The sequence below is a fragment of the Anabrus simplex genome, chromosome 1 (assembly GCF_040414725.1).
Source record: "Anabrus simplex isolate iqAnaSimp1 chromosome 1, ASM4041472v1, whole genome shotgun sequence".
Taxonomy (NCBI): Eukaryota; Metazoa; Arthropoda; class Insecta; order Orthoptera; family Tettigoniidae; genus Anabrus; species Anabrus simplex.
The window spans coordinates 1,240,672,379-1,240,696,634 of NC_090265.1; the positions used below are offsets into that span (position 1 = coordinate 1,240,672,379).

A 24,256-nucleotide genomic window follows, 5' to 3' on the forward strand; every position below is an offset into this window, starting at 1 on the left:
ATGATGTCTACCTTTCCCGTGAATGTATAAACTATTACCCTAATTTAGATGCAAGACCGAACGTTAGATGTACGATATATTTCTTGAACATGCAGTAAGTGAAAGGAGCTATGTCAAAAACTGATATCTTTTGAACCTCAGACAGGAACACGCAAAATATGCGAAGGGCTTGTAGTGAAAATTATGAGCCCCACCATAAAAGATCATGCAAGAAAGGCAGCTGGCGCTGAATCGATGGTACATAAGCGCAGAGCCTATTTTTGTTTTTTTTCCCCTTTTTTTTTTCCAACTTTAATCCTCATAGTGTGATCCTTCCTACCTTTAAACACAGAGTTATTAAATAATACACTAGAGGTAGCACTGGCGCTGCTGTCGCGTGCGAAGTTGAACGAGCGCGCTGTCTGGCAAAAGCTGGATTGTTTAGCACTGTCACTACTGGCGTTTCTCGATAAATTAAAGTCTTATATGCCTTTGCTGGCAGGACCTAGTGTTTACAGTGCACTACGTCTTCTGGTATCGGCTAGAGCAATTTTGTTACTTTCAATGACCTGTCACTGTCTTGTTTTTGGCTTTGACAATATGAAAGTCACTGAGGTATGAGCGATGCTAGTAATGCCATTCCTTATGCAGCCAGTCCCTTCTATGAATGGTGTGAAAATGTTGCTCACAGGGTCAGCTGGTGCATGCATTTCAGTGGGCTTGGCAGACTGATATGTAATCGCCAACTCCTGGCTCGGTGAGGAAAGCAACGGGAAACCGCTTCACCCCTCATTTCCCTAGTACGCCTCTTCAGTGATGCCTCGGCCATCTATGAAAGCTGATGGTGGAGCTGTTGAGGATCCAACCAGCCTTAGGGCTGTGGACTGAATATACATACTTCTCATAAGGAAAATGTCAGTCTCCTGGGCAGCTTATGGCTGCACAGGGAGGTTCATAAAGAGCAATGGCGTATCATTCCACAGGTAGGTTTATCTGAAATTAATTTTCGTGCGAATAAAATAATTTTTTTTTTGACACTTACAGCTATGTGGTTTGGCCTACTTGCGCTGACATCGGGGTTTCTTTCCCTATCGGCGTGAATGAGATCCTTTGGACTTTACCATGAAGACTGAAATTAATGTTTTAGGAAATCTACGGGACGACTTTTTTCTACCACCGAATGGACTTGTCTTTGAAAGCGAATATCCAGAAAATCCTATGTACGCATAGTGTTGGTAGATCTTACGTGCATGATCCCAATGTTAGAAGTAGGTTAACAAAGACAATTTTGTTTCGTAACCAATAGATTGATGCACTTACTCTTCATTATAATCAGAAAGTAATGTTAATTTCTTAACATATTTCTGACAGCGCTCATTATATTGACGGGCCTAATTGGCTCCTCATGGCCATGATTACTCAGTGTTTAGACGTTAACCTGATCTACAACCTGTGTCTGAAAAGTTCGGTGAATGGTCTCATGAAATAAAACCAACGTAAGTTACACACTAAACTCCTTTACTGGCCTTCAAAATAATTCACACTTTTGACATCGACTGTAAAGCTGCCAAAAGCTGGCAGCAAACGCTTCTTTTGGAATCTCCTGGAGAACCCGTGTTACGAGTTGTTGGATACCTGCTACACTGTCAAACCGGTGGCCTTTCAGGGCTAATTTAAGACGGGGGAACAAAAAATCTGCCGGCGCCAAATCCGGAGAATCCGGAGCGTGTGGAAGAAGTCACCTGGCGTTCAGCGAGAAACTGGGTCACGCGGATCGCGATGTGCGGACGGGCACTGTCGTGGAGGAGCTTCCACTGTTCACTCCGGTACAGTTCAGGTCGAACCCGTCCGATGCGTTGCAGTAGCCGTTTCAAAACTTCGTCGTAGAATTCCACGTTGACAGGTGTACCCTGGTGTATAAATTGATGTTGAATGACACCATTGCTGTCGAAAAAGGCGATCAGCATTGTCTTAATCTGGGACCTGGTGCGCCGACTTTTCTTGGGAGGCGGAGAAGACGCTGAACACCACGCCACTGACTGTCTCTTGGTCTCCGGATCGTACTGGTAGCACCACAACTCGTCTCCTGTAATGATGGGTCTTCAACACCTCCGGATTTTGGTCACAAAAGTCTATGAAATCTCCCGAAGTTTCCATCCGAGTTTGCTTCTGCTCGTCTGTCAGGTTGTGCGGTACAAACCGGACACAAATTCTCCGGGTTTTTTTTTTTTTTTTTCAAACGTTGGTGAACAATGTTCCTTGCCTACACCCATTTCATCTGCTATCATTCGCAAGGAGAGTCACCGACCATTCGCAAGCATCTGTCGCGCTCGTTCGATGTCTGGAGATGTGCTTGTGGTTGGTCCACCCGAAAGCGTCTCGTCCTCAACACCTTTTCCATCTCGAAAGCGTTTAAACCAGTCAAAAACGCACTTTTTACTCACTGCTTAGCGTGGTAAACTTGCACTAACATTGCGTGTGTTTCCGTTGCCGTTTTTCCTCGGTGGAAGCAAAACTTCATGTTAACGCGTTGCTCCGTTTTGCACTCCATTGTGCAATGACACCAAACCTCACACTCACTCCGTGCGATGTGTTGCAGCGTCAGAGTTCAGTGTTGAGTTGACCGACAGGGGGCACTTGGTGTCATGTCTCGCAATGTGTATGCGCGAGCGCATCGTCCGAACGAGCACGGTGTACAAATTAGGCGACCTTTCACCGAACTTTTCAGACGCAGGCTGTACTACTTTTCCTTTCTTGTAATGCCACTGATGAGCATGATACCGAGCGAGTGGTAGCGGGTTTAGGGTCGTGTACCTGTAAACTTGCATTCGGGAGATAGTGCGTTCGAACTCCACTGCCGGTAGCCCTGACAATGCTCTTCCATTGTTTCCTATGACAGCTGATGGAAGCCACGGCCGCTTCCTTCCCACTCCTAGCCCTTTCCTATCACATCGTCTCTACAAAATCCGTGTCGGTGTGACGTAAAGCAAAACAAAACAAAATATTATTGTGAAGATTTTTTCACTTCTGTACAACCATATCATTCATCACCCTCACTCTCAATTACAGGAAGTCCAAGCAAATCAAACATTTCACGAAAAGCTAAAAAAAAAAAAAAAAAAAAAAAAAAAAAAAAAAAAAAAAAAAAAAAACACTCCATAATAGACTGAAACACCAACCAAGTGTTATACTTCCATTTGTAATCACATTTAAGAAACAGTAATGATGACTTTATTAGACTTATTAATATTATTACTGTTATTGGCTTTACGTCCCACTAATTACCTCGAGTTTTCGGAGTCGCCGAGGTGCCCAAATTTTGACCCACGGGAGTTCCTTTACGTGCCGGCAAATTTGTGACACGAGGCTGACATATTTGAGCATCAAATATCACCGGACTGAGCTAGGATCGAACCTGCGAACTTTTGCACAGAAAGCCAGCGCCTTAACCAGGGATTATAATTATTTTGTCCACTTTGCTCCAAAATCTCGCCAACGCTTTTAGGCCAAAAAATACGCCTATTCGCTTCGTACGAGAGACAATGTTTTCGGTCGTTAGCAGAATTATGCCTAAGTACTGTCCATTTATTACAATTACACAAAACATTGCTAAATATACGTATCGCATTGTAAATGCATATTAGAAGAGTTAACATGAACAGTAAATTGATTTTGTTTACTTAACTGCAAATGAAAACCGCCCTGTCTTTGTCCTGTATTTCTTCCTTTTGGGCTTTCTTTCTACTGGAGAGAAACGTCGTAAGTATACTGTAGTCTACGAGAAAGTTTATAGGTAAGAATTGTAAACCATATCTATATCCACACAGTTTTAAAGGTCCCATATTTACATTGATTAGCACAGCGGAGCGAGCTTTTTGCCAAACAGCTCGGATTTCAACATGCTCTGCTCGCTGCAGTGATTCTCTCGTAGACTGTGGCGTCAATGCTACCTCTTGTACATTATTTACTAACTCTATTCTTTTTAAACACCACTCAAACTTACTAGTCTACGAACGTTATTCCACGCCACATCTCCACTGACAGCTCGGAACATACCACTTACTCGAGCAGCTAGACTTCTTTCTCCTAAGTCTTCCCAATCCAAACTTTACAAAAATTTTATAAAACCCAGAACAAATCGAGCTGATTTTCTTTGGATTGTTTCCAGTTCTTGAATCAAGTAATCCTGGTGAAGGTCCTGTAAACTGTAAACATACTCTACCTGGGGTCTTACCAGAGACTTGCATGCCCTCTCCCTTACATCGTTACTACAACCCCTGAACACCCTCAACCATGTGCAGAGATCTATACCCTTTATTTACAATCCCATGTATATGATTACTCCAATGAAGATCTTTCCTTATATTAACACCTAGGTATTTACAGTGATCCCCATAAACAACTTTCAACTCATCAACCCAGTAATTAAAACATGGGAATTTTCCTATTTGTGAAACTCGCAACCTGACTTAACCCCGTGTATCATAATACCAATGCCTGCTGATAATCTCACAACATGATCGAGGTCATTTTGCAGTTGCTCAGAATCTTTTATTACTTTATACAGAAAAAAAAATCCTCATTTCTGATTCCACTTTATTACTCATATGATTTATATATACACGAGAAAACAGATACTGTCTTGAGGAATTCCCTTCTTAATTATTACTCGAAATTCTGAACCTATTTTCTAGAAATATAGCAACCCATTCAGTCACTCATGTCTAGCACAACAGGGATATTGGCCGGTAAAACAAATGCAACAGAAAATACGATCGTATTTATTCCGTGAAGGAAAATGAAATCTTTGGAAATGCAGAAAAACCGATTTTTAGCAAAATTTGTACCACACGAGGATTTTCTAGATGTTGCTACGTCGTGGCAAACATTTTATATAAAAATGTGTTCCTTACCGAAAGAATCGCAAAAAAAGAAAGAGGTGGCATGGGAGGCAAAAGCAAGCATCAATTATTAAACTGTGAACAGTACCGAGATATTTTCATTAATATTACAGTCTTACACAATGGTGACAAGGAGACCACGTCACTACTCCCGTAAACCAATGACAATCGAATTAAATATCGGTATTCAAAATTTGCCGACAGTCGCCATGGGGCACAAAACCTTTAATTGAAGTTAAGATGTAGGAAGAAGAAAATACATACCTCTTACTCCCTCATTCATCTCCATCTCGGCATTTGTATCTAGCAGAGTCACCATCCCCGCTGGACATTAAAAAGCTTTGTAACAGTTACTTCAACTTTTCATGCTTTTCAGAAGAGTTTTTTTCTTTTTTTTTTTCCTTCCGTGAAGAATCACCCCCGTCCGAACTCGTTTACGCAATTTTTTTAAATTTAAAACGCCGTGCAGTGTCTAACCGCTTTCATTGAACTTCCTTTAGCTAGCCTAAGTCAGACAGATCCATTAGTGTTAACACAACAATGAACACTTGAAAACCGTCTCGTTGAAATGTTCCAAGTAAGGTGTGATTGCGGGCGGGGGGGGGGGGGTAGTTTAGGCACTACCTGAAATTGTCAGGAGAAACGGGCGCCATTTCGTTGTCTCCTAAAAAGGGCTGACATTCCAGTGAATGTAAATACACTAAATGCAAATCTTAGTCAGGACAAAGACAATGTTAAGAGTAGTAAATGCTAAGTATTTATCCCACGTTAGACCGAGTAAAAAGTTGTTATGAAGTCAAATAAATATTACCCTCTTAACGTCCCTATTCGATGGACGAATCACAACGAACGCTCACTCCATATGTGCAACGCGGAGAGATTTGGAATTGAACCGAGGCTTTTGGCATGCACTCTAGTGATTAGCAATCGTATGCCACCACCTATAGCACCCTACCGACCAACATTTAGATTGTAAAAAAAAAGTATTCAACCAATGGGGCTCGAACCGGCCAAAGCTTGTCAACGTACTGCTCCGTTTAAGTCATATACACTAAGAACAACTTGATACTTGGGAAGTCACAAAAAATCTTGTGATAGCTGGACAGATATCGTGAAGTATTTTGCAAATATACACATTAAAATAACTATTTTCCGTATAATATCACGCAGATTCATCACAAAGTTCAGCCGTCTTGAAGCTTACAGCTGGGCAACACATTTACACAAGCAACCTTCAAATAAAATGATGGCAATATGACAAAAATAAAAAATGGTTAAACGTGCATTTATAAGACCTATAAAGTAAGACTCAATATGCTCAAAAACATCAAAATTCTCAATTCGTGTTCAATTCCAATCCATAGTCAAAAGGGAAAACCGCGGGTCGGAGGGGGAATTCCTAAACATCCAAACCCTACTGGTGAGCGACATCCCTGAAGAACATTAATATTTAAACAATGAAATATTTACACATTGTCTATTATTATAACAGACAATACTGATATATACCATAATGTTCAACTAATTTTCCCTTATAGTTGCAAATATTTAATTTGCTGGAATATTGTGCTTTGAATAACGCTATTAATAATGTAGTGTTTCTATTTCACCAACTTTACAATCTTGATTTTACTTTAGTAGTTATATCATAAATACAAATGAAATACATATGAAGGCCCCCCCGGAAGAAGGGTCTAAACCACATTTTTCAGCAAGTTGAGTTTTTTTGCGGAATAAGGGTCTATATCATCTCAGGCTATTGCATACGAACTATGATAGTCATAACGTTAACAGAAATAGGTCATTTGTATGTTAAAAAACTTATTTGCCTGGAAGAAGGGTCTATGCCACTCATTCAAGGTGGATGCCAATGTGTTGAATGTTTCGTCCAACGAGTTAAAAAATTTGAATAAAACCAGAAAAACTTATAAATATGGATAACTGGAAGGATAATGAACGTGAAAGGAAACAAAATTGGGGTGAGGCTTATACAACAACGAAAGGCGTTATAAAAGAAGCAAAAACGAGGCCACAACAGGGGAGTGGAATAAGGGTCTATAATAAATGGGTTATGTTGTGCTAAGGAAGGTCCTTAGAATAAATTTGGTCATTGTTACATAATTTGGTTAATTCCAATGGCCCGGGGGCTGGGTGTTTGTGCTGTCCCCAACATCCCTGGAACTCACACACCACACATAACACTATCCTCCACCACAATAACACGCAGTGTCCTACAAATGGCAGATGCCGCCCACCCTCATCGGAGGGTCTGCCGTACGAGGGCCGCACTCTGCTAGAAATAGCCACACGAAATTATTATTATTATTATTATTATTATTATTATTATTATTATTATTATTATTATTATTATTATTATTATTACATAATGCATTATACAAACCATTCATTTAATTATCAATACGGTAAAATGGTATAGATCAAGCTCGATAGCTGCATTCGCTTAAGTGCGGCCAGTATCCAGTAATCGGGAGATAGTGGGTTCGAACCCCACTGTCGGCAGCCCTGAAGATGGTTTTCCGTGGTTTCCCATTTTCACACCAGGCAAATGCTAGGGATGTACCTTCATTAAGGCCACGGCTGCTTCCCTCCCATTCCTATCCAATCGTCGCCACAAGACCTACCTGTGTCGGTGCGACGTAAAGCAAATAAAATTTAAAAAATGGTATAGGGTATATCATTATAATAATTTTCTGCTTCTTCGTTGTTTCGGGGTCGTGTGTATGATCCAGAGTTCTGTAACGAGAATGGGTGTATTCAGCTCACTGACTGAAAAGGAGGAGTAGTGTACAGAATACTATACCATGGACCTTAATGAGCAGTCTTTGTTTCTTGTGAATAAGTGCCTCAAAATGTCTGAACTAAAAAGGTGTAATCGGAGAACAGATGCCACTTCACGTCGGAAACATTCTTTTAAATACCATGTTCCAGCAAAAGGTAGTGACAGTAGTTCATTGCAGGTATAGAAAATAACTTTTTCATGCATGTTTAGTCTGTCTGTCCGTCCAGAGTTCTGACTTCAAAGACGCGAAATGTTGGTCAAAGACCCTAAATTCAAGGTTACTGAAGGAATGTTACTGAAGGTTACTGAAGGAATGTGACTAAAGTTTACTGAAGATGACCCCACATCTGTGTTTATGCGAAGATGCCACAATTTGATTCCCCCTCGGGAAAGATATGCCTTAGTTAAAGGTGTCGAGAACAGACGTTATCAGCCACTATTCCTGCCTCAAGAATTGCCACAACTCTACGGCTTAACACTGCCCATTAAGAAAGAAAAAAGAATGACCGACTGAAGATGTGTGATTATATGTCTCAAGAATTCAGAGGATTCTATAGTGATTTGAAGTGATTCATCTCGCAATAAGTGACACTGTATTAAACTGTGAAAATGTGGTTTAGACTCTTATTCCATGATTTCAAAATGAGAAAGTGCTTTTTTACTACATTAATAAGGTTAATTTGTGATCATTCGGTTTTCAAGTGGTCTTTAAGTTTTCTGATTTAATTCAAAATATATATTTCGTTTTCTCGTTATTTAGACGTTTTTTCTGTTTCCTGAACATTTTAGTTTTGTGGCACAAACCCTTATTCCGGAGGACCTTCATATATTGCAACCTGGACAAGCAACCACAGGAACATATCTTAGCAAAGGAGATTCATCCATATCCCAAGTATGCATGAAACAACAGTGTGATCGACACACAGCATGCTGGTGACACAATGATCTCATAAGTTGACATCCAACATCAGAAGGAAAAAAAAAGAAAAAAAAAGACTATTTCTCCGTGTTCGGACAAAGCTGAGAATGAAACTAGCTCGATGGTACTGCAGCGGTCTATAGGCTCTTACATATCGGTGGAAAAAAGGCGTAGATTCGAAGGGAGACGATGTCGAATACCAAACATCCGAGAAGAAAAAAAGGGCATTACTTACTGGACATGTAGTACTTTATAGCGTATATAACTAACGTTTTACTCCCATTAGAACGACCGTTTCCAATCATCGTGTATACAGTATAACGTTTAGTGTGTTTTCAAATACTCCACTGAAAATTAAACATTTCTCGAACATGCAATACTGATTGCACTTGCAACTCTCTCCTAAAAAATAACTAAAAAGTGACAAGAGAGGAAAATTAAACCAACGATAGTTATGTTAATATTTACACATTTCGTCCGAGGAAAGAGGAAGAGCCGGGCTGAGTGGCTCAGACGGTTGAGGCTCTGGCCTTCAGACCCCTACTTGACAGGATCGATCCCGGCTCACTCCGGTGGTATTTGAAGGTGATCAAATACGTCAGCCTCGTGTCGGTAGATTTACTGACACGTTAAAGAACGCCTGCAGTAGTTAATTCCAGCACCTCGGAGTCTTCGAAAACCGTAAAAATAGTTAGTGGGACGTAAACCAAAATATCATTATTACTATTAACTTAACGTCCCGGACAACTCTTGCCGGTCGTAACAGTAACCCTGGGTGGGGGGAGAGAATTCTGCACCAATAATATGGAGTTGATAGAAACAAGCACTAAGGAAGACAATTTCATCCTCAAATGGCCGAGTGCAAAATTAATTTTAACACAGACCTCAATAATGACATTTTTACTCTTTCAGGTACAGTAATTAAACCTAAGTGAAAGAATAGACTACTGAGCAACAGTTAAGATACTCTAATTTCCGGCTGAAACGCCCCCGGCGATCTGTAGTTCTTATTCTAACTTTCCCTACACTGGTGAGGTCACGGGTGTGAACTGTATAGCACATGTGGATCTTGCCCGGTTTTACAACCCGATGCTCTTCCCGGCGCCAAACAGATACCCACGGAGGAATGTATTCGCAATTGCGTGTTTCTACGGTGGTTAGCAGCGTGATGTGTTGTGTGAATATGAGATGAAAAATGTGTTGAAACAAACACAACCTAAACATGCACCAGCCGGGAATCTAACCTGGGGCCTTTTGAACGAAGGCAAGTCCGCTGACAATTCAGTCAAGGAGCCGAACTCCTGGTGATCTACAAGCAAATCAGGTAAATACTTCGAAACTATTTTCAATTCAACATGATACATTCCTAACCAGGTCGGTTCCTCCGAACAAATTCCGCCAGCAGATGAAGCGTTGAACTTCTAAGAAGCTCCCCCCGGGTAGCAACATACAGTGTGAGCCTTCTGCCCCGTTTAATATTAGACCTTTAAGACCACCCTTCAAACGCCACGGAAGGTCTAAATTTCTTTGTCTGCCTGGGATTCTGCCTTGGCATTGGTACTGCAGCGGTCTATAGGCTCTTACATATCGGTGGATACAAGACGTCAGATGTCTTAATAGCAACACCGTTGTAAAAGCATGCATGTGTCTAGTCGATAAAAAATATGCCTATCTGTCCAAAGATGTTAACGGATCGTGTTAAATGATCTGACATTCTTAGATACGAGGGAAACGCTGAAGAAAAATTAAATAGAGGTATAGAAAGTGTTAATACTTGGTGAAACGCAAGTTAACGCACATTAAATAAGATTTGTAGATGTTTGACATATGTTGTCGGCATGGCATTTCGTTAAATAGGCATAACCGCCCCATCACTAATTGTTCGAATACACCTCTAATGATCTTTCTTTTTGTTTTGCAGTCGGAACTTCGGTTGTAAAACACACGAATGTTCGTGCCGTATTCGACCAATACAGCACCGTTTTATTTGGATATGGATACCGACTGCCCCCACTCAAAAACCGTAGTGGGCGCGGTCTCAGTAGTGCTGTTCATTCCTTCATTATGTATTCAAGGTACGAGTAGGTCGATACGCTGTAATTTATGTTGAAGAGAGATCGAACTACAAGCACAATGAATCTACCAAGAGAGATTTCCACACGGTCGTTAACTGGTCGCAGTTAACGTTAGCAATGTGGAACGTCGTACGCGCAGTATGTCACTTACTTCGACTGCCTCGATCTGTGACCTCTGACCTATAGTCAGCGTCAACTCAAGTCCTAAGTGGCGCTTTTGATACTATACTATTAGCCAACTACAAAACTACGGATAATATCCTTCCGCGTGTGAACACTTCCCCTTTTTCCTCCACTGCAAATCTCTGTTCGCGTCCTGAACCTGGCGGGAAATGTTAAGTGGCGTTTATAACGCGTAACATGCAAGGGGCCGCCTAGGACTTGTCGACTACGAGTACACATCAGAGATGTTGAACCCTATCACAGGTAAGCCGCACACGAGTGCACAGGCAGTGCCACAACAGGCTAATAATATCAGCAAGTCGTCTGGTGTACGTATCTTGCATGATAGTCGCTTTCACCCCCAGCATCTGAACTACTATATGGGCCCCCGGAGCGATTTTGGAGTTCGGGTCGACTTTTGGCACTGGATAACGAGGCAAGTGACAAATGGCAGGGCGTTCGTTTCGAAAATGGTGCTTCACAATAACGGTACAGTCATTCGCCACAACATGCATTATTGCAGCGTTGCACATTTGTACTTCCACTTAAAACAATAACCACCACCACCACCACCCCATTCAATACGAGTGGCAGCATTTCAGGTACGATGGGGAGTATATGCCTGGTGTGGTATTTTGAGTTAACACCTATTTGTCCAATATTTCTTTGATGACAATTTGACAGGAGCCCGAAAACGATTACCACTACTGTTAAGACTACGTGCCTCTAGGACAGCGTTACCATGTGGTTTCAGAATGACTGAGTTCCACCACACACTTCAACAGTCTTCCGCAACCACCTGAATGTAACACACAGTATAGTACGCGAACCTTTTTTTTTTGATCCCAAGTTCCCATTCAGCAATATGGAGCTCAGGGATCAAGAAAAGGTTCGCGCACTATAGTGTAGTTACCTTGGCTACACACCATGGTTAATTGATAGGAATACAGGAACCATCCCCTGACCCGTCAGATTTAACACCACAGAACTTCCTTCTGCGGCGTCATTTAAAACACGTAGTCTACGTATAACTGCCGGAAGATCCTCAGATCCTTCGAAATCTAATAACTGCGTTAGCGAACTTGTGTTCACTTACAACAAGCCGTCTTCATCCGTCGAGGACCTGATCATCAGACGGCCCTTTTGAGAGCCGCGAACATTCAGTCGCTGAAAACATTGAGACAAGTACGGCGAAATGAACACCACATCCGGGGATAAGAACCACATCGCACTGTATTCGACTGCTCATGGATTTACCACCAGTTCCAACTAAGCTAACAAGGACTGAGGTGGTCACCGACGATTACGTTATATCCAATAGGCTTGGCGTAGACATACTGCACTCTTCCACGTGTACAAAGGATTCATTCGCTGCTGCGAATGCCGAGTTAATTCAAGGAGCATTACTACTCCCAAATTCTTGGCATAAGGCAGTCAGGGCTCTAGGTAATATACTCAACACCATAATTCGTAAATAATACAATAGAGGTAGCAGTGGCGTTGCAGTCGCGTGCGAAGTTGAGCGACAATGCTGTTTGGCACAGGCCGGATTGTTTGGCACTGTCACTACTGGAGCTTCCCGATAAATTGAAGTACACACTTCTCCGAAGGAAAATGCCGGTCTCCTGTGCAGCTTACGGCTGCACAGAGGTTCATAAAGGGGTATCATTTCACAGGTATGCTTTCTTGAAATTTATTTCTGTGCGTATAAAATATTATTTTGCGTGTCATTGTCATGTGAATTGACCTACTCGGGCCGAATTCGGAACAGATTCCCCTGTCGCCGTGAATGAGAGGAATAAATTGTGCTCCGTTTTTCACTGTTTGTGTGTATTCATAATATTAAAAGTCATTGAATACATTTTCTGTAAATAAAGTATATCGCTTTCCCTTTGTACAATACGTGTAGCACTCCCCATTCATACCTTACCGGAATGTACAATTTAGGGACTATATTTGCAACACCGAGTGGTCAATATTACTATTCCTTTAAATGTCATACAGGACTATATACTAGCATAATAAATTATTGACCGAGTGGTTAAGGCCGCGCAGCTGTAAGCTTGCTTTCGGGAGTGGGTTCAAGCCCCGAATATGGTTTTCCGTAGTTTCCCATTTTCACACTAAGGCAAATGCTGGGGCAGTACCTTAAGTCCATGGGCGCTTCCTTCCCATACCTAGTCCTTTCCTGTCTCATCGTCGCCAGAAGGCCTATATCCACTGATCTCTATACATGGATCGCTGATGGCAGGTCTCCGCTGCAGGAGAAAGTACGCCAAGTTGAGCGCGCGGTTCGCCATGTTGGCGTACCCAACCTAGAGCTCTCCTTATGGGGAAGCAATGATAATATAGTCAATTTTAAGTCGCAATTAATGGCGCATTGGAATAATTAAAAATATAGAGACATGTTCACTCAAAGCATAAGGACATTGGGATCACTGACACGTCGTTCCGAGGTCAGTAAATCTCCGGGATAGCAATAAAAATGAATATATAATAACGGCCGACAAATATTAACTTAGGTGCTGAATACATGCAGTTAGCGATCGGTAACACAATACGAGTGAAAATCAGTTTCTGGAAACATTGCTGTAAATTGTATACATGTATGCCACGAAATTATGCATTCTTAAAATGATGTACCTATAAACGTAGCTCACTATACAGGCCTAGATTCGACATATCGTAATCTGTGCTTGATAATGAATTTCTGTTTCCTGTTTCCATGAAATAACGCGCATATTATCAAATTAAAATATCATTGAAGCAAATGTACACATTTATAAAACCAGCAAATATTCAAAACTTGTCAATATATCACGTTACCTGCAGCTTAATTTACTATTACAGACTTCTTTAATTAAATTCAGCTAGCAAAGCGATATTGATAGTCATCATCAGAAATATGTAACACCCGTTAAATGAGCCCCAAATACCACAACTAGTATAATGGGATAGCCTAAAACACCCACCACACTTTGCCTTCTCCCACCACTCCAGTGTCTGAAACCCATAATTATTACTGATGTAAATAAGGTCTAGAATTCCTCCAGACTTCATTTTCTAAGATTGTTATAAGGTCACGTCAATTATTTCATCGATGTTTTAGAAGGCTCCCAATTCTCCCGCCTGATACTCCTAATCCATGATCTTAGAAGTTCGGGTCTCGAGAAAGGAAACCAACAAAAATTAATTGCCATTTTGCTCCCGGAATATGCGAAAAAAAGATACAATAAACCTAAAACTCAAAACACTACCCTAGGAAGATTCTTATGTACAGTATAAAACTCCCCGATGAAATGATTTCTCCTTCTGCTGATCGGTTTTGTTTGTACATCCATAAGCTGAACACTGCGGTATGTTAATACCCCGCTGAATGTTTCTTCATTCATATTTCACATAAACACATACATATTTAAACTGAATCTTGTAATTCACAAGTATACTACAAGGCAACGAACCTAAATTCGTAAAATACACTACTATTTACTTTGCAATAACACAGCACAGAACACTCCTGGAACTACAATCAAGAAGCCTGGCGTCACTGAACTAAGCATAAACAAAGCAAGCGGGCTCCTCGCGGTCTACTGCACCGTGCGCTCGCTGCCATCTTACTACGCCAGTCATCTTCTATTCGGCTTACTGCTACCCAAGCTACCAGCCATCCAGGTATAGAGATCAGTGCCTATATCTGTGTCGGTGCGACGTAAACACATTGTGAAGAAAATTGTAAGTATTTTTTCAAACATCTTCAATCATAATTTACTACTCCAATTCCAATAACGGAAATGATTTTACAAGTTAAAATAATAAAGCAAATCATACACTTCAGGAAAAGCTAGATAAAATCTCCATAATAGGCTGAAACTACAATCACGTGTCATATTTCCATTTATAATCACGTTCAGTAAACATCGACGATAATATTATAATAATAATAATACAGTAATAAAAATAATATTGGCTTTACGTCCCATAAACTACTTACACGGTTTTCGGAAATGCTGAGGTGTTCTTTCATGCACCGGTAAATCTATTCACAAGTGGCTGACATATTTGAGCACCTCCAAGTATCACCGTAGTGAGCCAAGCTCGAACCTGCCAATTTGGGCTCAAAGTCAGCGTCTAAACCGGCGGCGACAATATTTTGGCTACTTTACGTCTAAATCTCGCCAACGTTTTTAGGCCAAAAACTCGCCCATTCGCTTCGTACGAGAGAGGACATTTTCAGTCGTTGGGCAGAATGATACCAGTCCTAGTCATTTACATAAAAGATAGTGAAATGTACGTGCCCTCTTTCTAAACAGATGTTGTTAGAAGACTTAATATGAACAGTAAATTGATTTTGTGTTAACTGCACCTGAACACTGTCCTTTTTTTTTATCGCGCATTTCACCTGTATTTACGCTTTTTGGGCTTCCTTTCCTACTACAGAGAAGCATCGCAAGTATACTGTAATACCTGAGAATGTTTACGTGTAAATTTTAAACCATATCTATATCCACACAGTTTTACAAGTCCCTTATTCACAATGATTGGTACAACAGAGTAAACTTTTTGCCAAACAGTTGCGATTTCAACATGCTCCGCTCGCTATAGCGATTCTCTCACAGATGGTGGCGCCGTTGGTACCTCTAGTGTATTATTTACTAACTATACTCAACATCATCCATAGTATGTGCAAAGCGGCATGGACCTACATTTTCTGGGTTGTCTATAAAATGCGTGTATGAGAAGTGTAGCATAAAATAACTCTCGTTCAAAGGCACGAAAGACACATTGTACGAATACCGTTCCTGAAACGTGGCAAAAACAATGTCCAACCCGAAATCTTTCTATCCGAAAGGCGAATTCATTAATATAAACGAAGATTCATCAGCCACGCACCTTACACGGCGCGAATTTCCTATCAAACTTAAATTTGTAGCTGAGACGAAAAAACGTTCAAATAACTTTGACATGCTGCTGTAGCTTTCTTTACAATATATTCCCTCTCCTTCCGGCACTACAATGTCGGAAGCTAAAAGTAGCCTACGATCTGATACTTGCACAACGGGTGAAAAATCAACTTGCACGGATGGTGAATGCATTTGCTGGCGGGACCTAGTGTTTACAGTGCAGTGTGTGTTCTGGCATAGGCTAGAGCAATTTCGTTATTGTATTGACCTGCCTGTCTTATCCTTGGCTCTGACAATATGAAAGTGACTGAGGTATGAGGGATACCAGTAATGCCATTCTTTATGCAGCCAGTCCCTCTTATGAATGGTGTGAAAATGTTGCTCATAGGGTCGATTTATGCGCGCATTTCAGTGGGTTTGAAAGGCATATGTAATCGCAACTCCTGGCTCGATGAGGAAAGCAACGGGAAACTACTTCACCCCCTCATTTCCCTAGTACTCCTCTTCAGTGATGCCTAGGCCATCTATGACAGCTGATGGCGGAGCTGTTGAGGATCCAACCACCCTTAGGGCTGACGACTGAACATACATGTGGATGGTGAAAAGTTACTTTAAAAACAACAAATATAAACTCAAAGAATGCACTTTAAATAATTCGAAACTTGAAAGAAGACAAAACTCGATGTAACTGAGCAATTACTTTAGGTTTTTATTCAAGGACTGCAAAATAATTCATCCGAAGTCTCGAAAAAGAAAATGTCTATAAAATCTACAGTAATTGAATTCACTAAAAAAATAAATACTAACAAGTTTATGAAGAATTGATCTTGTGTAGTATTAAAAACGCTATGTCTAAAAAGGAAAGGCTAACACCTGATACTGAAAATGCTTACCAGCCTTGCGAGGAGGAACGCCTGGGCACGATCTGGAAAGGACAAAAATAAATTATTCATTCAAACTATAATTAAAAGGACGAAGAAAAGCCTTCATTCCATCAACAGCAATAAGAAACTACACGAATATAAAATATACCCCCCATTTCATTGAAAGATAATCTTATAGTTCCTGTTCCCTGGGCAATTCGATAGCTAGGGAAGATGGAAAAACCTGTCATAATTTGGAAATAATCAACCAGAGACAAAAGGCCATCTTTACACATACAATTACAGGAGTCCAAATAAGAACGACTATTACGAGAGCGAAAATAATAATAATAATAATAATTATTATTATTATCATCATCATCATAATTTGTCCGAAGAGACAGCACCATTGTGGAGTGAGTACTAATGCAGTCTTGCTTAATTCCCAAATAAAATGGATTTCCAAGTGTCTCGCTAACATGTGTAAGTCATCGGCCCAGACACATACTTCCATCACCTGTAGTCACATGGTGAGAGCTCCAGAAGTAAAAGAGAACCTCAAGTTCGGGTTGTATTTATTTTGACTAGTTAGCGAATACCTACAAAAAGTAATAATAATAATAATAATAATTCATAACGTAAAACAAGTAAAACTCATAGTAGTCAAAGGAGAGCCGTCAGCGATTAACTACAAAAATTATTTATGATAATAAAACTTCACAAATATAAAAAGTCAAATGCATTGGAGTGAAAGGAGAGCTGTCAACCAAGATTACGGAAGGAGCGCCGGTTCGCAGTCAAGTCTGTGAAAACAAAAAACTTTATAAATAGCCACTAATTAGGGAAATGCTGGCATCCATTTTCAAGTAAATTGTGTATTAATTCGGTCATCCTACATTAAATCAGATCAACAAACTACACAGTGCTTTTTTTCGTAACAATATTTTTTTCATTGTCTATACCTGAGGCATTCCGTTGCGCGGGCGCCCAGCACTAGGCGGGCGGACAGGCAAGGCAGGCAGGCGATGAGCGTATGTTATTCAACCACAGTGAAGTTTGGGTGAAGTTCTCCCAGTCACTCTCGATCACTGCGGCGATACCCGAGTTTGAAATGGAGGTAGAAAACAAAGAAAGAAAGAAAGAAAGAAAGAAAGAAAGAAAGAAAGAAAGAAAGAAAGAAAGAGGGCAGAAATCCACGTCATTTCCAATTTACGTTGTAAGGAAGTTATCTACATTCACTGCAGTTTATTTTGCCCAGATACAATAAAGAGTTATGTTTCTATAATATACGTAATGAATCAGAATTTTCACTATTAAGTTTTAAAACGTGCTTTAGAAACATTTCTAATACACGGAGTTAAGGTGTATAAGCTGGGGCTTACGGTGGTTTGGGTGTAAATGATCTGAAAAACTCGCCAACAATACAATCATGCTTACCACGAATGACATCAGTTAGGTTATTTATTTAAAAGCATGCTGTATATACTGTTATATCTGGTAGATACAATTACACTGATATATATTTACTATCCACGATTAAAGTACATGTCGTAACTCGTGATTAATCTCCTTCTCGCCATTTAGAGGCTAGCTATTATCTATCATCAGACGCCTGTTAAATTCTAAAACACTATTTTCAGAAATTGAGAACAGAGAAAGTCACACAACACTACAACACTTTCCAAAATCAAGCAGTAAAGTTGTTGAATTATGTAATTATATTATGTTTTGGTTAATGAATAACAGGAATTTGCTTTTTTAAACGGAAATACTGTCATGTCCATCCAAGGAATTGTCAATCGTAGCTTGTACGCTTAAACCCTATAACTTTGTAGACTGTAACAAAAAAATTACACCGTGTCAGTTTTCTTCGAATTAATGAAAATAAGAAAATAGAAGTGACTTTATATCGAGCGCAGCAAAAATCAATCCGGAATATTCTGAAAAGTTTATCTTTTTATTTTCATTATTTAGCGCTTTATTTTAAATACTACAAAGTAGTGGTGTAAGGAAGGCACTGGCACCGTGATTCGACACCGGTGCCAGAGACGGCACGGTAGGCACAGAGCCACGATTTAGAACGAACCAGTGCCAGTGGCACTGCTATAAAAATAAATCTGTGAAACTTTTACAAGAATAAAAAGGTTTGTGATGTGAATATTGACCCCAAAGGGCAACTCCTAATTTATACTGTTAGTAATGACAAGAACACACATCAATCAAGTCTGCGTTTCCGTGAGTACATCGAACAGTATGGCGGGCACTGGCGGCTAGCACTGTTGCCGAACCAGGGGGGTGACACTTCATAGGGAGCGTCCGAAGCAGTTCTGAGATGGGCCAATCGATCTCTGCCAACTAATGAAAACTAAAATTCTCTTTCAGAGGGTTAATTTAGAAGGCAGAAGTTGGCATTACACATTCAGTTGCGTGGTACCAAATACAGTAGAGAGACTGTATTTGGTGGTACAGCAAATTCAAAACACAACACCGTTATCGTTGCGCGCGACGGGACCTTGGTCGTACGGTATGTAATAGTGTTTGTTAGACGAAAATTTGTTGAGATTCTTTCGCATTGAACGAGATTTTTGATCCAGTTTTTTGAGAGTATGGTGTGAAATTATTATTATGCGCGTTCTTAGTGTGAAGAAATAGTATTATGATCATGAACATACTTCACATTGAACTACCTCGCTGTTGCGAGTAAACGTCTGTGCGATTGTGCTTCTTACCTGCTGTTTAGAATAAATAAATTCAAAATATAAACTGTGTGCATTATGCTGTGTTTTACCTTCATCCTTTCCTTCTCGTGTTTTCCATTCCCATACATAAAAGTCGTGGGAAGTGTTCAACGAACGAACGAAAGAATGAGGTTATGTGAGATCGTGATTTAGGCAAGTATGGGCGTTTTGGGGTTTTATATGAATTGCATTAACATTTTCAGTAATCAATGTTGAATTTATCACTTAATAGATGTAAATTTACATTAAAATGCGAACGGTGAAACAACGATACAAGCTAGCGTTATAACAGTATTGCCAACATATAAATCCAATTACAAAATACACACACACACACACACACACACACACACACAAAAAAAAAGGAATGCAAGAAATTAAACTTTAAAGGAAAGCAATGTCCAACCTTTAATATAATCACTAAAATTATTGATTGATTTATTTGTTCTAATTACAATCAATTACATTACTAATTATAATTGGAAATTCAGAAGGTTATAAGAACAATCTTCGAAACAATCCTAATTTAATATAGTGTATAACACTCATGCAAGTACTGCAGCTCATGCATGAACTACGGGTCTAGGAAAATGTCTACCTTTAGAGTAGAATGTAGGCCTACGGCGTGTGTACGAAAATCATTACGTTTACAAAGGATTTATTTATTTATTTATTTATTTATTTATTTATTTATTTATTTATTTATTTACTAACTGGCTATACGTCGCACGGACACAGGTCTTATGGCGAGGATGGGTTAGGAAAGGCCTAGGAGTGGGAAGCGGTCGTGGCCTTAAGACCGGGTATGAAAAATGGGAAAAAACAGAAAACCATCTTCAGAGCTGCCGACAGTGGGGTTAGAATCCACTATCTCCCGGATGCAAGCTCACAGCTGCGCGTCCCCAACCGCACGGCCAACTCGCTCGGTAAAGATGATCTAAGACAATTTTCCTTTAACTCAAATGTAATCTTTTCGGGCTATCTCAACTAAAAATATATTAACCAGCAGGCACTCCCAATTAATTTGTGCCAAAAAAAAGTCGTCATACAGCAAAGTAAACATCCTTACTAATTACGGAACTACGTTCGATGGTGACCAACAAAAAGTAACAAGAAATTAATTAATAGAACAACAATAATAACAGTGAAACACCTGTGTATAATGCGTTCTGTAAGCTAGAAAAACCAAGATACCCTACTGTAAAAAAAAAAAAAAAAATCTAGCCGTATCCAATAAAATTAGATTCACAGATTTTACTGCTATCAACCTGAATCATTACCAGCGGTGTTATACAGGATGATCCTCCCATGCTGTTTATCCCCCGTATATCTGATAACTTGAATGCGAGAGAAAAATTTGTGGAAAAAGACACGAAGCCTTTTCGCTCTCGCACTCTACCTTTATCGGTTGTCCATGTCAAGTCACGGCTTAATCACAGCTTCAAAGGGGTTTACTCATTAAGCATCCAATTATTAGACTGTTTCAGGGATAAATGCGAAACTTCCTAGAAACAGTACAACAGAAAAAAAGCAAGGAAAAAAAGCACACGATATTGTACGCCATAGATGCACATACGATGAAAAAGTTATATTTCTTATTAAAAGTATCTATGCGCCTTCGCTAGTCCAATTAATGCCAGGCAGAGGTGATAATACACAAGGGCACTGTTCTCGCCCCTTGCCCGGGCGGGTTCCATCCAGCATCCAGGAGACTGTATGGCTCTCTTTATTGATCTGCCTGCCACTTGCTGCAACCACTCCACTCTACAGTCCGGCTCAAAAACACGCGTTTGGAGTTAAAGAACTCAAACGAAAGAGAGATCATAATAAATTTGCGACCGAATAACTGGTCAGATTTAAGAACAGTTCCGTACTCCACCAATTATACCGGTAAAAAGACAATGTGCCGATACTAGCATCCGAATTATTTACATTCTATTCGCGATGTGATGAGACAATCTGTGTACTACGTTCCATCAACGATTGAGAAAGGTGCTCCGAAATATGAAATATGCCGCTGTCCCAGTACTGTCGACACAATTGCTGAGTAGCTAACAAGCCACCTTTCTTGGGTCTAGTTCTTGGCTTCCGGCCTAAAAAAATAGCCAGTCATTCCACAGGTCAAGACTGGAGTGAATGAAGCCCCCATCTTGCAGCAAGGATAGGAATTGTGCTGGCTGGCGAAGCCTGGCGTAATCCTCTGGGGCCATGATTAATGACTGACCGATGAAATGAAATGATATTGATGGAGTGTGTACTGGAATTAAAGATGACCGAGGTTTGATATGGCACGGAAATAAGATTGCGTAAGGTTCGCGAATATTGTGAAGTCCAGATATATGAATTGAATCGCAGATTCAGATTATGGCGTTCGTAGCATTCGACAAAATATAACATACAATCCCACGGCAGGGTATGAGTCAATACAGCGAGCTACGGTAGGTAGGACCAAAGCACAGAAGTAGACAATTAGTTGAATACGTAAACGAATATTGTAACTTGACAAATGAGGCCAAGTTGCGAGACTGAATGGAGAAACGACCTGAATATATATATGAAACTGCAACACGTCCACGGACACTACGATGTAAACGTATCGATTCTTCGAACTGCTATCACTCATTTAGTACGAAGAGCAGCTGGAAACACCCAGTTTCCGAACCAGTGGATTTAATTAGACGCCGTTAAACACACGGCTCGGAATCGAAGACACGGTCCCGTGAACCAGACACCAGTAAGCTGGTCATTCGGCTAAGGAGCCGGATAGTTTTTAATTTTACGCAGAAGAAACAAGGCCTACGGTCGATGATGCAGCAGTCAGAATTTATGTTGCGCATTCTCTTCCCTTCAAGTATAGCGGCTGCAAAGTATCCGGCCGTTCACTGGTCTCACCGGAAGTAGGCTAAGTCAGTAGTGGAAAAGTACGGAGGAAATCAATGTTTTTTTTTTTCCTTTGAACCCATGTATGTATGTCCATCACGAGAAAATGGCTACTAGAGAGAATTGAATGAAAACCGGTAAGTTAAGTCAGGGAATAAGGCACTATCGGCTATAAATTTTGTTCACACGGGATGAAATTGTACTTTACGGGAATGCACCTAAAATATTATTTTTAAATACCTATGTTATTCGTCCTTTCGGTAAGTACTACAGAACAAAAATTAAGGACAATGAAATTTCCCACCAGTTATGTCTTATACCGTTTCACCGTGCCGACCATGATCGTAAAATTCATGAATTTAGACCTGCGTTGCTTAGACCATATCAACGCCGAGCAATGCTAACAGGGAGATATTGTTCGATCGCGGTACCAGGCGATCGTTTTTGTCACGATTGTCTCATGTTGGAAAACGAGGGAGTCATCGGTCCACATCAACTAGGTAAATTGTTGAAGATTATAAAAAACGAGAAAAAAACGTTAAAGAGCGATCGCTTGAAGAATAAGAAAGAGGCAGCCATGAAAGAAGAACTCCCTTTAGAATTAGATTATATGCCCTATTTGCACAGAGTTGGCCGAGCTGAGTGGCTCAGACGGTTAAGGCGCTGGCCTTCTGGCCCCAACTTGGCAGGTTCGATCCTGGCTCAGTCCGGTGATATTTGAAGGTGCTTAAATACGTCATCCTCGTGTCGGCAGATTTACTGCCACATTACAGAACTCCTGCGTGACTAAATTCCGACACCTCGAAGCCTCCGAATACTGTAAAAGAGTAATTAGTGGGACGTAAAACAAATAACATTATTATTAGCACAGAGAAAACTAAGTGAAGGCCTACAATATCCAAATCTATTTAAAATGATCAGCAATAACATTACACTGACCACTGTTGTGATCTGATTTGTCCCTTCTGCTGCCACTCATCTCCGATAGATGCGATTACTGCTACATCCCAATAAAAAAAAAACAGCATGCTTGAATATTGGCGGAAAGTAGCTGGGGAGTTGGATAACTATGCACAGGATTAATTCTCTCAATGACAGGTACTGCAGCTAGCAACTTAATATTTAACCAATGCCTTCAATTATGTCTTGTTAATAGGAGTAACAGTTTTTGAAGCCCAATTCATCATCACTGCTCGATATTATTCTTCAAAATAAAATTTAACTGAAAACTATCTATAGGGCAATTAAACAATATTTTTAACACCACTATAAGCCATAAAATCTCGCGACATTACGACCTCAACCCGCATGTTCCACAATGCACATATCGTCCCCGAGTTTTCGTTCGGCACTTGCCGTTCTCCTTATGAGTATTCGCAGATTCCCATTGATGTTCAATTTGCTTTCATCTGAACAGAGAACTTTATCGAAGATGCAGTGTTTAGATATATACACATGTAAACAATTCTGCCGATTACGTTTTCATACAAATGACTCCTTTTAGCAGTTTGGCATTATTACCACCACCACCACCACCCCCACCCCCCGGCGCATTATTAAGGATCCTGGGAACAATTTTAATATAAACTCTCTACATTAAGTCTGTCCGTAACTACACTCTACTCTCCCGTGAAGTAATCAATGACATTTTATTCACAAGACTCACTTCCCTCGGCTGCAATACAATAAGTATCTATGCCTACGGTGTAATAGCAATCACTTTTTTTTTTTTTTTTTTTTTTTTACAGCACTGTGCACAACGTCTTCTATCGCCGAACAATGCTAAGTATTCTTGTTGGACTTCTATTTACTTAAAAGACAACCTCGACATACATTTTTCTTTACTGAATAGATTTGGATTCCGTTCACTATAGCTGCTAGTGTGCGGGTAATGGCAAAGCATGGTTGTCAATGGACAGGACACGTAGTCGAATAAATATCCGTCAGACACCGAACAACGTATTTACTTAATGTACCGGGCGGTACACCTCCACGCCGCTAGTTTAAAAATGTGCGCCACTTGAAACTCCTCTGCTGG

At 40.3% G+C, this 24,256-nt stretch overlaps 1 protein-coding gene across 4 annotated transcripts in view; it reads right to left on the bottom strand.

Moving 5' to 3' along the window:
• mub (poly(rC)-binding protein mub) overlaps positions 1-24,256 on the bottom strand; it is a 339,328-nt gene that overhangs the window by 237,421 nt on the left and 77,651 nt on the right. For 3 of the 4 annotated variants that reach the window (XM_067137631.2, XM_067137630.2, XM_067137627.2), the window contains exon 2: positions 16,631-16,662. The exons of the other annotated variant lie outside the window; for it this stretch is intronic. The gene's annotated coding sequence lies outside the window, so the exon portion shown is untranslated. The remainder of the gene's footprint in view (positions 1-16,630; positions 16,663-24,256) is intronic. 4 annotated transcript variants of the gene reach the window in all.